The sequence below is a fragment of the Schistocerca americana genome, chromosome 6, assembly GCF_021461395.2.
Source record: "Schistocerca americana isolate TAMUIC-IGC-003095 chromosome 6, iqSchAmer2.1, whole genome shotgun sequence".
NCBI classification, from domain to species: Eukaryota; Metazoa; Arthropoda; class Insecta; order Orthoptera; family Acrididae; genus Schistocerca; species Schistocerca americana.
Genome location: NC_060124.1, coordinates 98,243,725 through 98,261,385, shown reverse-complemented (window position 1 = coordinate 98,261,385; position 17,661 = coordinate 98,243,725).

Below are 17,661 nucleotides of genomic sequence, written 5' to 3'. Positions count from 1 at the left end.
ACCGGAATTTCTCTACGTCCTTTATGAACCATGCCTGGTACGGATGCCAGGCAGACGAGCGGTACTGAAGTAGTGGTCGAGCCGTGGTTGTGAAGCCATCTGCTATGTGTGTTGGCGTCACTTCCTGAGAACTGTTCCAATGAATCTCTATGTGCCATTTACTTTGCCTGCGGTTATATTTGCGAGGTCTTTCCACCTTAAATCACTCCTTACAGATACTGCCATATTTCTGCAATCGTGTAAACATAGAATAAACGGTGTTCCTGCTTATTTACTAACCGACCACGATATTATTGCAATTGGCCTCTCGTGGCCGTTCTCGGAAACAGGTGGTGACGTTACAGTAATCTAATACAGTGATGACTAAGGAAACTGCATCACATTCTGAATGATTTCAAGAGTGTTTAGCGAATATTTTCAAGTGATTCTGTGTGTTCTTGTGAAATATGGGGTGAAAAGAAAGCACAGGATTCAGTGGTCCAATGCAGGCAAATTATAATGGATGAAAACCAGATGGGAATGACACTGGATAGAGGAATGTTCAAAGTTTTGACACAGCTATTCTGTTGTTTGATTGCAGCAACATGGCAACTATACCACAAGGGAAATGATTTCGTATGTTGAAATTTGCGAGAAGTCAATTCATTGTTCAGGTGCAACGTGCATTCTGCGTCGATTCAGCAAGAAGCCGCCTCAGAACAAGCTGATTTATCACCGACATACAATATTCTTGGTTGTTGGTTGCATATGAAAAGGGAACAGTGTTGGTCGGCCTTTGAAAATGTGGATTATACACTACTGGCCATTAAAATTGCTACACCAAGAAGAAATGCAGATTATAAACGGGTATTCTTTGGACAAATATATCATGCTAGAACTGAAATGTGGTTACATTTTCACGGAATTTGGGTGCATAGATCCTGAGAAATTAGTACCCAGAACAACCACCTCTGGCCGTATTAACGACCTTGGTATTGTGACTCAGTTGCTCGGCCACCATTGACCAGACATTTTCAATTGGTGAGAGATCTGGAGAATGAGCGGGCAAGGGCAGCAGTCGAACATTTTCTGTATCCAGAAAAGCCGTACATGACCTGCAACATGCGGTCGTGCATTATCCTGCTGAAATTTAGGGTTTCGCAGGGATCGAATGAAGGGTAGAGCCACGGGTCGTAACACACCTGAAATGTAACGTCCACTGTTCAAAGTGCCGTCAATGCGAACAAGAGGTGACCGAGACGTGTAACCTACGGTACCCCATACCATAACGCCAGGTGATACGCCAGTATGGCGGTGACGAATACACGCTTCCAATGTGCGTTCACCGCGATGTCGCCAAACACGGATGCGACCATCATGATGCTGTAAACAGAACATGGATTCATCCGAAATAATGACTTTTTGCCATTCGTGCACCCAGGTTCGTCGTTGAGTACACCATCGCAGGCGCTCCTGTCTGTTACGTAATGTCAAGGGTAACCGCAGCCATGGTCTCCGAGCTGATAGTCCATGCTGCTGCAAACGTCGTCGAACTGTTCGTGCAGATGGTTGTTGTCTTGCAAACGCCCCATCTGTTGACTCATGGATCGAGACGTGGCTGCACGATCCGTTACATCCATGCGGATAAGACGCCTGTCATCTCGACTGCTAGTGATACGAGGCCGTTGGGATCCAGCACGGCGTTCCGTAGTACCCTCCTGAACCCACCGATTACATACATGTTCTGCTAACAGTCATCGGATCTCGATCAACGCGAGCAGCAATATCGCGATACGATAAATCACAATCGCGATAGGCTACAATCCGACCTTTATCAAAGTCGGAAACGTGATGGTACGCATTTCTCCTCCTTACACGAGGCATCACAACAACATTTTACCAGGCATCGCCGGTCAACTGCTGTTTGTGTATGAGGAATCGGTTGGAAACTTTCCTCATGTGAGCACGTTGTAGGTGTCGCCACCGGCGCCAACCTTCTGTGAATGGTCTGAAAAGCTAATCATTTCCATATCACAGCATCTAATTCCTGTAGGTTAAATGTCGTGTCTGTAGCACGTCATCTTCGTGCTGTAGCAATTTTAATGGCCAGTAGTATATCTGAGCGTTCACGCGCCGCCCTCGGAAGTCCATTAAACAGGCAGGCCAGGAACTTAAACTTCCTCAAACAACGCTGTTGCATATTTTGAAACGACGCCTGGATATGGAACTTTACAAGCTGCAGTTGACGGAGCAACAAAGTCCCTGCTACCATAACTGAAGGTACGAGTTTGGCACTTCTCCAGGAAATGGCACGTTTACCGAAGGCGTCATCTTTTCGAACGAATCGCCTTTTTATCTATCGGGCAAAGTAAGCCACCATAATGTAAAAATTTGATGCTCACAAAATCCTGGCGTCGTCAACGAACGTGAATGAGACTCAACGAAACGTAATGTGTTTTGTGCCGTTCCGTTCGCTAAGTTCATGGGCATTCCTTTTTTTTTGCGGAGTAAACTGTGACTGGAATGTTATACCTGGACATGCTGCGAACCTTTTTGTTTCCTCACCTTGTCAGTCATTTCGTTGTGCATGACGGCACCCCGCCTCACTTTTATGATGAGGTATGCCGTTATCTAAACACTCCCACAACGTTGCCTTGCAAGAAATGTCCAACAAGGTCTTGTTCATTCCTGTTGGCCTCCATGGTCCCCAGACGTCATACCTCTCGATATATTTCTGTGGGGGCACACTAAAGACACAGCCTTTGTCCCACCTATGGCAGCTGCTCTTCAAGAGCTGAGAAATCTAACTGTTGATGCTCTCGATTCAATAAAGAGAGGCCTGGTTCAAATGGCTCTAAGCACTATGGGACTTAACATCTGAGGTCATCAGTCACCTAGAACTTAGAACTACTTAAACCTGACTAACCTAAAGACATCACACACATCCATGCCCGAGGCAGGATTCGAACCTGCGAACGTGGGGGTCGCGCGGTTTCAGACTGTAGCGCCTAGAACCGCTCGGCCACTCCAGCCTGGCGATTCATTAAAGAGAGGCCTGTTAATTCGTGTGTGGAATCAAATGTACTACGGTTTGGATGTTTCTCGAGTAACGAAAGGTGCTCATGTTGAGTGTATCTACAATTGCATCTACATACATACTCCGTAAGCCACCGTACGGTGCATGGTGGAGAGCACTCTCTATCACATATGTCATTTCCTTTCACGTTGCACCCTTCAGATAGAGCGAGGTAAAAACGATTATCTCTATGTCTCCGTATAAGTCCAGAATTCTCATATTTATCTTCGTGGTCCTTACGCAAAATATATGTTGGCGGCAGTAGGATCATTCGGCAGTCAGCATCAAATGCCGTTTCTCTATTCTCAGGAGAGTTTTTCGAAATGATTGCCTTCTTCCCTCCATGCTGATCGAACCTGTTGGTAACAAGTCTAGCATCTCGCCTCTGAATTGCTTCGAAGTCTTCTTTCAGTCCGATGTGGTGCGGATCCTAAACACTCGAGAAGTACTCAAGAATAGGTCTGCTTTAGAGATGAATCACACTGTTCTCAAATTCTCCCACTAAACCTAAGTCGACCATTCGCCTGTCCTACTACAATTCTCACATGCTCGGTCCATTTCTTTCTCTTTGCAACGCCCAGTTATTTAAACGACATGAGTGGGTCAAGCAGGGCACTGCTAATGCTGTATCTGAACATTAGTGGTTTGTTACCTCTACTCATCGGCATTAGCTTACATTTTTCTATTTTAAGAGCTAACTGCAATTCATGACACCAACTAGAAATATTATCTAGGTAAACTTGTATCAGCCTACAGTCACTTATCTTCGACACCTTCCTGTACACCCCAGCATCATCAGCGGACACCGCAGATTGCTGCCCGTCCTGTCTGCCAGATCAGTCGTGTATATAGAAACTAGCAACGGTCCTATCACACTTCTCTGGGTAACTTCTGAGTGTAAGGTACTGTGTCCATGCGGACATAAGATTTTGAACCTTCCTCTATATAATGACATGCGCAGTGTGTTTCTATCTTCCTTGGTATATCTGTAACAAATAACTAAAATCTTTTCCTTCTTAACTAATCACCCAGTACCGACTGAAACTCACGACAAGCCGACCGAAGTGCCCTCGCTGCTAAATGCGGTAATACGTGCAATACATTTCTATGCTGTGTGTCAAATTTCAGTTTCTGCATCAAATAGATAATATAACATTCTCTGATGGTGCACCACTGGATACTTTTACGTATCAAGTTTTCTGTTCGTTAACAGTGACATTCTACAGTCTTGAAAACTACACTTCCTGAACGGCATATTACTATCGTCAGTTCACCACACTTTGAAGTCTAATTTCTGCAGAAAATATGTAGGAGGATAAAATATTATGGGAGCCTCTTTCACATATCCAACCCTTGCAGACTTCAATTACATTTTGAAGTGACATTTAGTGATCAATCATTTTGTAGCTAACATGTTCCTAGAATGAGGTATTAATAGGTAAGAAATTTTGTGTTATGCATTTTCACAAAGTAATTTAGGACCCATGGAGTTGTGTGGATCAGGACCATCTTACATATTTAAATCAGTACTGCTTCCTGAATATCAATGTAAGAAATGATTTTCTGACAAAATAGTTCTTGATGATGAAACGTCCCCTTAGAAGAATTCTACATGACTGTGCTTAAACTGACACACAATATTTTGTTAGCGCAACGCAATCTGACTTTCAAAATTCCCTACAAAAGAATGGCCCTGACTGACATTAAACTATACTTTTCACAAATCACTTACCTCACAAAAATCTTCGCTGCTCAAGCTACTGCAATACAGCGAGCGCCACTACTGCCAGCTAAATAAAATATTCAAACTATGGAAGGCACTAACTACTGATAGGGATAGTTAGCAAATGAAAGATATTAATAGAGAACAAACAATGTATTTACCTTGATATCATCATATATAAATATAGCAGTTCATGACAAATTTCAAAACTCCGCCATCTCTCTCCCCACATCCACCACTGCTGGCGGCTCACCTCAAACTGCGCAACGCTACGCGCTGTTCACATCCAGCTGTCGCTGCCCAACACTACAATGGCAGACAACAATGCAAACTAGACACAGACTGCACACAGTGCAGCCAGTGATTTTCATACAGAGGTGGCGTTACCAATAAAAAAACCTAAACAGCCTACTTACATAGCCCCCATGCTCCCCACAAAAAATTTTACAAATTGGATTGGGCAGTGGCCAATACAGATTTGAAAAAAAATTTTCATTATTACAATAACAAAGAAATCAAATGCACACACTTATTGATACAATGTTGGTCAAAAGCTAAAATTTTCTCACAGTCCATAAAGACAGTCCTAATCGTACATAACAGTAGAATAGCAGTGTTTTTCTCAGAGTCTGAGCAGCAAAAGAAAATGCACACGGAAGTAGTGGATTTCCATGCAGTCTTGAAGAAGTAGCGTTGTCCTTCCAACGGAAAGACAGTGCTGACTCTTGACATGCTGACAGATAATGGGCCACAACATAGCAAACCCACAGCAGAGTCAGTCGTAGTTTGGAAGAATATTGGTAGGCAGGTCATCACAGAGCAGACCCACTGTAGTCCTGGTAGAGAGTATGGTGTTGGTGGGCCACCAGAGGTGCAGACCCACTGCAGTCCTTGTAGAAAGTGTGGACAGGCCCACTGTAGTCCTGGTAGAGATGGCCAGCAGCCATCTGTTGTGATTGTGCAGGTGCACAATCACCAGTGAAGAGTCTTGCAGTTAATATAGCAAGTCCATAACCACCACTTGTGCACTCACAAAGTTTTTTGGAATTGTCCTTAGAACGAGCAATGTTGTTATCCAGTCCCTTGCTGAATTATCAACACACGTGCAAACACTAACAGTCCCTACTTCTCACATATTGTCCATATACTATGACCAACAGAAACGTGTGCAGTGAAATGTAACTTACAAGTTAATAATAAGATGAACTGGTGTCAATTACAATTTTATAACATGAGAATACAATTACAAAGGTACAAAATACATCACTAAAAACATAATAATACAGATAACATTTGTAGGAATAGGGGCTTTACAAAAGAATAGAAATAAACATATACATCAGTGTTACAGGAATTATGACATGAGTACATAAATAAAAGATCAGAATAACTTTCGAAACATTAACTTGACACATGAGCATTAACACAAAACAGAGTAAATAATGTCTAAACATCTTTACAAAGTAAATAACACATTATTAATGCCAATTGTATTTGAGGATAACAGTATTCCTCATCATAGTGAATGTAACTTAGCATTAGAAGAGCAAAAAGTTCTATGAAACAGTACACAGAGACAGGAAGAAAACAAATACACAAGGATACACAAACATATAGTGGGATAACACCAATCGGAAAGGACAGGGTTCGTTTTCAGTGTAACATGTGGTACTGCAGTCCAACCCAAAACTTCATATATCTTTCCTCTTATTTCATCCTTTGTTTACACCAAAAAAATTCTATCTAAGCATGCTTTCTGTATTTATATGTTTACACATTTCTTACCTCAACATTTATTTCCAAGAAAATCCTACCTAAACCTGTTTTCTGTACTTTTTTTCGTATAACTTCTCAATGCATTTCTTCCAATTCATCGCAACTCATTCTCTTAGAGGCTACCCCCTCTTAAGCTAACTTAAATCTACTGAGCTCAGATGCTAAACTAAGGGACGAGGCAATGCAGCAGCATATAACAAATTAACACAAACAGCAATGCAAAAAAAAAAAATTGAAAATTTCAAAGCAAGCTACAGTAAATATAAATTACCAAGCAATGCAACATTACAACTAATATGAGCCAATGTGCAGTAACAAGAAAAATAGGTCAGTAGTAAAACTAGCTTAACAGAGTAACACAATTTAAAATTCAGTAGCACTATGCCTGGCAAACAGCAGCAGCAAATATAAAAAATATAAAACTTATATCTATACATGACAAAGCTCAAGCAGAAAAGATATTACAGTAAAAGCAACAATGCAGATAAGGGAAGTGTATATTCACATCTTAATGTCTATGTAAATTAAAGTGGTGCACCACAACAACTTATTGTAAAAAAATATTACCATGTACTTGAAAAGAAAATTATGTGTCCGGTTACTGTTACTAGTCCCTTCTTATTGTTCTTTCCTTTCCAAGTGCTCCTTTTTTAAAGAATGTGGATTACAAAATTATTATTTAATAGATCTGTTGACAGAAAGTGTTCACATTAGCAAATGCATTTTATTTTATAAAAGCAATGCTGCAACACAGCTGGAAACCAGAAATGAAAAGCAAAGCATAAAAATATCATTCAATAGTCATGTGACATTTCAAAAGTTAGTAGAAATTCTCTCAACTCTCATAGAAAGACGCTTGTCGTAATCAGGTGTGCAGATGTAATAATATTTCTCGTCATTTCATTAGGCATTTCAGTAAATATCATAAATTACGAGCTCCACAGTATGCTTTCGACAAGGAAATGTCAATAGCGAGGATAATGGCCTCCCCTTTTTTTTTTCTACCTGTGCTTCCGGAAAGGCACACCCTAATGGCTTGTTCTCCAGGTGTCTGACACAGCTGTGTGCCGACGACGCACGTGCAGGTGGTCACTTAACTTTCTTACGGAAATATTTACGACAGCAGTTTCCGCTACAGTGACAGTCTCATATAAAAATTTCACAGGTCGAGAATTTACGTTGCAAATGTGTAGAAACAAAATCCTATGAATATAACAGTGTCCAAAAAAATTTTCGCCGGCATTGTGATACATTCACGCATTTACACACATTTCATAACTCTTAAAGTACGATTCTTGGTTTCCAACATCCTGTTTCACAAGTCAAGAGTCCCTAACTTCTATTCATTATTCATATACATATAAACACGTAATCACATTCCTCATATATGGTAGCATCACCTTATTGACATAAACATACCTCAACAGCATAAAACACATCGTCGTCGTAAAAATAACATCATAACACCTCAGTCAAATCTCAAAATGGTCGTAGCTTTCTGCAATAATTTCAAACCATAAAAAATATTCTCTGCTCATTTCAATAGTGTCATCTGCCTCAAACGTACTTTAAAAATCATGATCTCATACCAAATACATCATTCAAAGCTCTCATAGTATCACAATGGTTCCGAAAAATGTGAGCATTTCTCAAAGTACAGACAAAATACAAATTCGTTAGTGTGAAGTTATCCAACTGCGTAATTACATAAACATCTGTCACTGATGTAGTAAAAACGTTTGTCTGTCTCAGTTAAATGATCAGATAGCTGTGTAATTATGTGTTGGAGAAATATGGTACCGATGTGTAAAGTTGTATAAGCAAATACCATATTAGCTAGGGTTCCTTGTGGTTGCCACACACATGGTACACAAAGTAAGCGTGTACCCCCCTGAGGATTAATGTAATTATACCCTCAGGTGTTACAGATTACAGCAATGGAATGAAATGTATCACGGAAAACTTTCTTTGTAATTCAAAACTCTTTAAAAATTTATGTTTTAAGTACAAAATTAATCACTGAAATGCGTGTCCTGTAGCGCTAAATGTGCATCTTGTTGTAAGATAATCTCTGTGGAAGTGTCGTAGTTATTTTCCTCCGAAAGCTAAGTTCTGCAGAAGCCAATGTACTTACCTCATGATAAACAAAAGTGAAATGCTTTGCGTAGAGATATCTTAGTTATTACGCTTATTGTTGTGATGATGAAAGTACTGTGCTGTAATGTATTGTTGTGCTATGGAAAAGGCTGTCTCCTTGTAGCTATACCACAAAAGTTACTAATAAAACGTATTTTGATTTCCAGAAGAATTCAGAAAAACTGTGCAGATATAAAACAGATACACCGCAAAAGCAACATTGTTAATTGTCACTCATTAGTAGCGTCATGATAAAACCGTGTAGTTGTCACTTAAACTAAACACTGTGTCGTCTGGTATCTCACAGAAAGTACATTAAACCCAGAATGTATTTTCAAGTGAACCAAAATGTTGCATTAAAATCTCATTAGCAGTACCAGTATGTGTCGTAAGTATGTAAGCCTGATAGTCGTTACGTAATCGTGCAACTAACAAGCAAGAATGTACAAATACAACACTGTGTCGTCTGTTCACTATAACAATGCATTCGTAATTTCTGTTTAAAAATGTTCCCTAGGTTCTAGACTGGATATTTAACTTCAAACATTGTTGCATGTTAACAGTTTCTTAAGTCTGACAAAGCACACTAGAAATGTGAAGTGAAAAGTTATATGGCAAAGACAAAGTTAAAAAGCAGATTATCTCTCAATAAATGGTTTTACATGTGAAATGTGGTGCAAACCTTTACTCTTCCTAGTACTCAGAGTTTGAACTTGAATGCAATTGTCATTTGGTATATGTCGGTGAGGAGTGCCAAAATTTTTTCAAGGTTAGCGTCTATGTAATTTTTTCCTGAGCCAGCTGGCACAAGCGGTTGCCTGCGGTGCGAGTCATTGTCTGTCCCTTTGTTGGCGCGCGCCGTTATTGGGATTAGGAGACCTAGCTTCTACAAATTCACTCTGACGAGAGGGCCCTGCTCTGTTTGAATCCCGCCAGTTCTGATGCAATTCAGGTCTGTCATTAGGATCATATCGTCTGTCGTCATGTCGGTAGATTCCATAGTTTCTTTCTTGTCGGTCACATGGTGGAGAATTTCTCCCTGAATTGTAACTGCGCGCTGGTCCGTTGCGTCAAAAGTTATTCTGTCTCCCTTGATAGTATTTATTTTGGTTCCCATATTGTCTGTTTATCTTATTGTCTCTGTGATAGTCATTACCACGGAGAGGTGACCTTTCCCTGTAGTTATTACTACTCTGCCAACGGTTGTCATACGGGTGGTGTCTGTTTTGGTCACGATTTGTGTTGTGAGAATAGCCTTGTCGTGTCAAGTTATTACTTCTTTCATCGCGGAATTGCGACAGATGTGACCTGTAATTGTTGTGTTCCTGGTTTCGCGTCCCGCGATTGTCAGTGTCAATTTCTAATTCTTGTAAGAGTCCCTGAAATGCTTCAATGTCGTCTTTGCAACGTCCTGCCAAAATAATATGTCGTAAATGTTCAGGCAGTTTGATTAAGCAAAGGCGGATGAGTTCTGAGGGGCTGTATGGGTTTGAAAGATACTGATTCTTATGCAACATGTCTTCAAAATATTTCATAAGACTGGAAAATTCAGATTGTTCGAAATGTTTCATCATTATGATGTTATGTTTTACTCGGTCTTGTGTAGCTTGAGACCAATAAGCTGAGAGGAAGGAATGATAAAATTCTCCTTCACTGTGACAATCGTGAATGACCGATCGCATTCTTACAGCTGGTTCATTCTCCAAGTAGCCACACATAAATTCTAATCTGTGTTCTAACGACCAGTTGGGAGGAAAACAATGCGAGAATTGATGGAGCCATGCTTGTGGATGAATGTCGTTGCCAGAATTCTTAAATGTTTTGAATTTACGTGTAGTAATGAACAGCTTATAGTCAAAATCATCATGTCGCCGAGTCGCATATCGGTCATTGTTAGGTCGTGTTGGCCGTTCCATCTCAAAATTCGGTGCACATTGCCAATTTCTTTCATAACTTCCGAAATGCCCTGTGTTATTATTTTGTGGCTGTTCCGTATTTCTGTGTCCCTCTTCCCATATTGGGGCGCGAGTACCCTCTGAAATACGTAATTCATGTATTACCTGTGTCAGCTGATCTTGTACTTCCCGGATTTCTCTTTTGTACTGTGTATTGATTTGATTTTGATTCTGTTTGAATTTTCTAATTTGTTCATACTCTTCTGTGTCAGTGAAGGCTACAGGTCTTGTGTCATTCAGATCATCATCTACCTTTGTAGATAAGTTAGTGACCTGATCCGAAAGTTCGGCTACTTTCTCCGATAGTGAACACATTTCCTCAGTGTGTTTTTCTGAACCAAGTTTCAGAGTGTCCATTTGTGTTGAAATCGAATCTACTGTGTCCTTTAAGTTTTCCTGAGTTTTTGCAAGTTGCGTAACCGAATTGGTAGATGCAACTGAGTCAATTTTAGCCCATAAGGTCTCATGATTTTCATGAACAGTGGTTTGCAGTTCTTTTATGGCTGCTTCGTGATTCTGTAATGCATTTTCATGCCGCGAAAAAATAGGTTGAAAATGCTCCCAAATTTGTGTTTTTACGTCATTACAGACTTTTTGACATTTCGATTCAATGTTATGTAACTCAGTAGTTAAATCTTCAAGTGTTTGTTCAAGTGTTTGTTCCAATGAGTCTAACTTTTTAAGATTTTGTTCCACTGTGTCTAACTTTTTAAGATTTTGTCCCATTTGTCTCTGATTTTGTTCCATTTGTTGCATTAATTGCAATAATAATGTATTAGTGTCTGGAATCTGTTTCTCTACGCTTTTCGGCATTGCGTTTGCACCGGCAACATTCAGATTTTGACAAGCAGAAAATGTGTCTCGACTTATTTGAGAAAACGGTGATGACCCAAAACCTGAATCTACAGTATTTGCGAAATTGTGTCCTGTCATTTCGGATTCCTGAGGCGAGCTGTTGCCGACCGATCGATCGATAATGCTTTCCTGTTCACTACCTGTCTCACTGTCTACACCATTGTTTGCAGCCCGCTCCATTTCCCTATGCACAGTTACCAAATTACTACTTTGAACATCAGTTAATTCATTACTCGGTGGCGCTAACACACTGCTTTCATTTTCACTGTCATTTCTCAGTTTACTTTGGAGCCTAGTATTACGTTTTTCACACGCCATTATTGTCACAGTATTTCACACGACAACACAGAAAAACACAATTTGAAGATCAGAAATAAGAGAACACATTAACATAGCACTGAAAATAATATCTAGTTAATTGCAGCTGCGAAATACTTGGTGCAAATCTACATGCATACCACAACTGTTTTACTGTACAACAATGAAAGACTGCAACTACAAAGGAGATTTTCTCTACAATTACGCGCTAGCAATACACAAAATCTACAGTAATTACACAAACTACAACAAAAAATCAGAAGATTCCAGTGAGGTATCCTCGGCTAAGGGTCGACATATGAAACGTCCCCTTTTGAACAATTACAAATGACTGTGCTTAAACTGACACACAATATTTTGATAGCGCAACGCAATCTGACTTTCAAAATTCCCTACAAAAGAATGGCCCTGACTAACATTAAACTATACCTTTCACAAATCACTTACCTCACAAAAATCTTCGCTGCTCAAGCTACTGCAATACAGATGGCGCCACTACTGCCAGCTAAATAAAAGATTCAAACTATGGAAGGCACTAACTACTGATAGGGATAGTTAGCAAATGAAAGATATTAATAGAGAACAAACAATGTATTTACCTTGATATCATCATATATAAATATAGCAGTTCATGACAAATTTCAAAACTCCGCCATCTCTCTCGCCACATCCACCACTGCTGGCGGCTCACCTCAAACTGCGCAACGCTACGCGCTGTTCACATCCAGCTGTCGCTGCCCAACACTACAATGGCAGACAACAATGCAAACTAGACACAGACTGCACACAGCACAGCCAGTGATTTTCATACAGAGGTGGCGTTACCAATAAAAATACCTAAACAGCCTACTTACAACGGTTGCATGCGATTCTATTGCCTGCGAAAATTAATGAAGTGCAAATCATCAGTATTAGGCCAGAGCTGATGCTAATGTAGCGTTTTGTCATCACAGAGTTTATTTATTGGTTTATATATTTTGTTTGGTAACTCTTCATCAGATCCATTTACGTGTTCTTCACAAAAATTTGAGGAAATTAGCACTTCTTCTGACACCTGTCGAAAACCCAATGAAGCCTTCCACTTTGGATTCGCCAAATAACGTCTGAAGTTCCTTGTTAATAAGTTCTAAAACTAAGAATTAAAATAACGCACTCTGACAGTAATGAGTAAAGCCTGCGGTAATATGACGTATTGTTTTCATTATCTGCTCCAAGTATTAACTCAGGCATTGACTGAAATGAGCCTACTACAGTACGTTGTGCGTATGGATGTTGCAGACATCATTTTTGGCGGAATGATTTTTATTTATTATTGTAGATCTTTCAGATTTTGAAACGCAGTTTTTTTGTATTTGAGAACGTAACAAATAATGTACAATTAAGACTTACGAGGATGCAAATGCTCTCAAAGAACGTCTTGTAACTTTCGAAAGTTTAAGACACAATATGTGGCGTACGTAACAAGATACCGATGTGCTTAGAATTCTGTACGAAGCTGCGATTATTGCACAATCGCTTATTTCAAGGCGCATTGGTACAGTGGAATAATACTACGTTGCAACAACAACCAACCGCACCCTCACAATTATGGGTAGTAGGTCCGAAAGTGCTAAATGTATTTTAGTGCTTACGTTGTGTAGCACATCTGTGGAGTAATTTTTTTGAACGTTTTGTAGTAGGCTAGTTCGAAGGTACTGTAGTTCTCACGGAAGTGGAAATACGCTTTGGGAGACCTGGGAGTGCAATGTAGCAGTGCTGTTCCCGAGGAGCGATTTTATTCCCCCAGTCGAGACCAGGCGACGCCGACGACAGGCTACGGAAGCAGCGCTTATTCCGTAGCAACTCACCTGGGAGTAGTGGGAGTAGGCACGGCAAATATAGGGTGTGGTGTCGCGGGGGGTTGGGGGGGGGGGAGGAGAGAGGCGGGCAGGAGTAGCAGGGCAGTGGTTGGGGGTGGAGGGGACGGCGCCGGCGACTGCCGTGTCTGGCGCCGCCGGCTGGCGCGATATTGCCGAGCCGTGCTGGGCTGGGCTGGCGGCGACGGCGGTGCAGGCGTCTTTCCGCTGTCTGCGCCGAGCTGCGCTGGCAAACACTTGCTGTTGACTTTTGGGCTCCGGCGGTGAGCTAGACCAGGCCGAGCGGGAATCTCGTTGGGTTACCCGCCAGACAAGAAGTAGGAGGTGTGCGGCGTGGCGTCCGCGATACGGAACGGCCGAGAACAGCACGCTGCACAGCATACTGTAACCCAACAGGCGCTGGAAACAGTACCCTGGTGAGAGGTCAACAGACTGTTAGATATGTGAGAAACCACCCTTTGTAACTGTTGGAGTTCATGTGTAACTTACTTCGCTTCCTTCCTTGCTCTCACAAGGGGTTGCCACTACGTTTGGATCACGGATTTATTTCAAACTTTACTCACTTTTACTAGTCGATTAGGACAACATAATACTCAGGTAGTACGACGTACTACTTAACCGATTTTTAATTTCTTTGTTTTGGCCAGCAACGTTACATAAACAATATATCCTACTTAAAGCTATTCTTCGCATTATGTAAGCGCTCAGATATCGATAGGAACAATCTGCGGACGACACATTGGAGTGCGCTTCTAAGCATTGTGAGACGAGGTCGGTCCGCGAGAGTGGACGTAGTAGTGTGGGTCGAGAGCTCGGAGACAGAAGACGTGTCATGCTGGCCTCATGTCGGTGATGGCACATCTTATCACACTCAACGCCTGGTTTCATTTATGTATCCAGCAGAGATTTAGATGGCTTAACTACGATTGGAGATGGAATTCAAGTTAAAAATCGCAAGCATAGCGAAAACAAATTGCAGTCTTAGGTTCGTGATTGTTAGTCCGAGTTTGCAGAAATCACATGTTTTGCTTCTCAGTGAAAGATGCCTCCCATCCTCCAAATAATAATAATCATTCTCAACATCTAAATATTATGATGTGGTTACTAAATATTAGGGTAACTATGGAACTGAAATAATCAGTTATCTGGCACTCATCCATTATTGACACATACGTCATTTGTCATTTTCGTTATTAATACTTGCTCATGATGATTCTGAAGTTTTAAATATGCTTAGTTAAAGAAATCCCTTCTCAAAAGTTATTTAGTAGTAACAGGAACCAAGCAAACTCCTTTTTATTAAATTTATCCTTAGTAATAATAGCTTCAGCCGCTGCTGCTTCACGCTGCTGCGCATTGCTGTAAACCACATGCAGAAAGGCAGCCATCTAAAGGGGTAAGCGTATAACTTAGGACCAAAACAGAGACATTGACACACCACAACATGTCGTGTACTCTAGTACAGTAAATTCCATTTCAGAAGCCAGATTCTGGTTCAAAATGGTTCAACTGGCTCTGAACACAATGGGACTTAACATCTATGGTCATCAGTCCCCTAGACCTTAGAACTTCTTAAACCTAACTAACCTAAGGACATCACACAACAGCCAGCCATCACGAGGCAGAGAAAATCTCTGACCCCGCCGGGAATCGAACCCGGGAACCCGGGCGTGGGAAGCGAGAACGCTACCGCACGACCACGAGATGCAGCCAGATTCTGTATTACTTGTAAACTCTTATTAAAATACGCAGTCCGATAGCTTATCCAAAGTTAGTTTTAAGTTTTTCATGTATCAATATGTTGAGGGCTTAAATGACACTCATACAACATGCACAGAGTATTATACAGGTTAGATTCCGTTTACTGGTAGCTCAGATTGCTTATCGAGTCCCGTTTCACAGATTAACATAGGCAATATTGGCTGTAGCTACCTTACATGCTTGTTGCAAATACATTACAATAATAGCAAAAAAGGGAAACAGCACAAATTTACGAAGTTAGCATGCAAACACACTTTTAAAGTAAAGTAGAAGTACAGTCAGACAAACACCAGACATCCGGTTGCGGTGATGAGAATGACATTGGAGCAGAATTACCACAGCACTACAGAGCAACATTATGACAAACAAGCATATGCTCTTACAGTAAAAGACAAAACATGGAAGGGCAAACACCGTACAACTGAAGAACAAAACTGCAAATAACATCATATAACAATATGAGAAACGTAGCATACAGACAGACGCACTTAAAGTAAAAGAAAAACCCAAAATGACAAAGACATACAGCCAACGGTATGTACAATAGTGCCAGTATAACAGTAACATAAAAAGCACAGGAGACCAAAAATGAAAATTTAATGTACAACTGGACGTCTGTACATCTACATCTACATGGTTACTTTGCAATCCACATGTAAGTGCCTGAAAGACGGTTCATCGAACCATTTTCATACTACTTCTCTACCATTCCACTCTCGAATGGCGCGCGGGAAAACGGAACACCTAAATCTTTCCGTTCGAGCCCTGATTTCTCTTATTTCATTATGATGATCATTTCTCCCTACGTAGGTGGGTGTTAACAAAATATTTTTGCATTCGGAAGAGAAAGTTGGTGATTGAAATTTCGTAAATAGATCTCGCCGCAAAGAAAACCGATTTTGTTTCAGTGACTGCAACCCCAACTCACGTATCATACCAGTGACACTCTCACCCCTGTTGCGCGAGCTGCCTTCGTTGCACATTTTCGATGTCCTCCGTCGATCCTACGTGGTTAGGATCCCACACAGCGCAGCAATATTCCAGCAGAGGACGGACAGGTCTAATGTAGGCTGTCTCTTCAGTGGGTTTGTCGCATCTTCGAAGTGTTCTGCTAACAAAGACCAGTCTTTGTTTCACCTTCCCCACAATACTATCTATGTGGTCTTTGCAATTTAAGTTGGTCGTGATTGTAATTCCTAGGTATTTAGTCGGATTGACAGCCCTTAGATATGTGCGAGTTATCATATACCCCAAATTTATCGGATTTCCTTTAGTACCCATGTGGATGACCTCGCATGTTCCTTGGTTTAGTGCCAATTGCCACTTGTCGCACCATACAGAAAGTCTCTCGTAATTGATCGTCTGGTGATTTCACTAGGCGGTACATTACAGCGTCATCTGCAATCAATCTAAGGGGGCTGCTCAGATTATCGCCTACGTCATTTATGTAAATCAGGACCAGCAGAGGGCCAATGACGCTACCCTGCGGAACGCCAGATATTACTTCTTTTCTACTCGATTATTTACCGTCTGTCACTACGCAAATTAAAACACAAAATTACGCACCCGGTTACGAACTGAGCCGATGTCATGTGGAAACGAAGACATCGGCAACTCATAAAGTAAATTTGGATGTCGGTGGCTTTTAAATAGTCTGTGGGCAAGTTATATTATCAAAATGGTAGAGTAAAACAGGAACACTGGTGGGAGGGATGTAACCTTTCGCAGCCAATTTCTTATACAAGACTGACTATGCAGTCGTGTACTTGGAACGTACCAGTATGATGTAGTTAAGATCAGCTACTGGCATTGTGTCCTTATCGCAGTATCCACATGTGATAATCTTCAACCGAAATAGGTGGGCGGGATAACACCCGTGTCGTAGCCTCACGTAAATGATTTATGTTACATGACGTCTACGAAGCTGCACCAAGGCGAACCACGGTCGAGAAGAGATGTTCGGCTGTACGGCCGCCAGGTGGCCGCTAAAGGTGAGTCCACACTACTCGTGTGGCTCGTGTACTTGTGAGACTTTCGAGCCTTACGAGTATTGCGGACGGAGGTAGGCTCAGAGGGCTCGCCGGGAAACAGGCTTGCGAGCCGCCTGCTGCTGTCGGTACATCAGTTGGCTCGCTGAACTTGTACAGTTTTGTCTTGGTATTATTCTTTTTCTGTGTTGTGGACATCGGACTTTCTATTAAAATGGAGTGGACCGATGATTTGGCC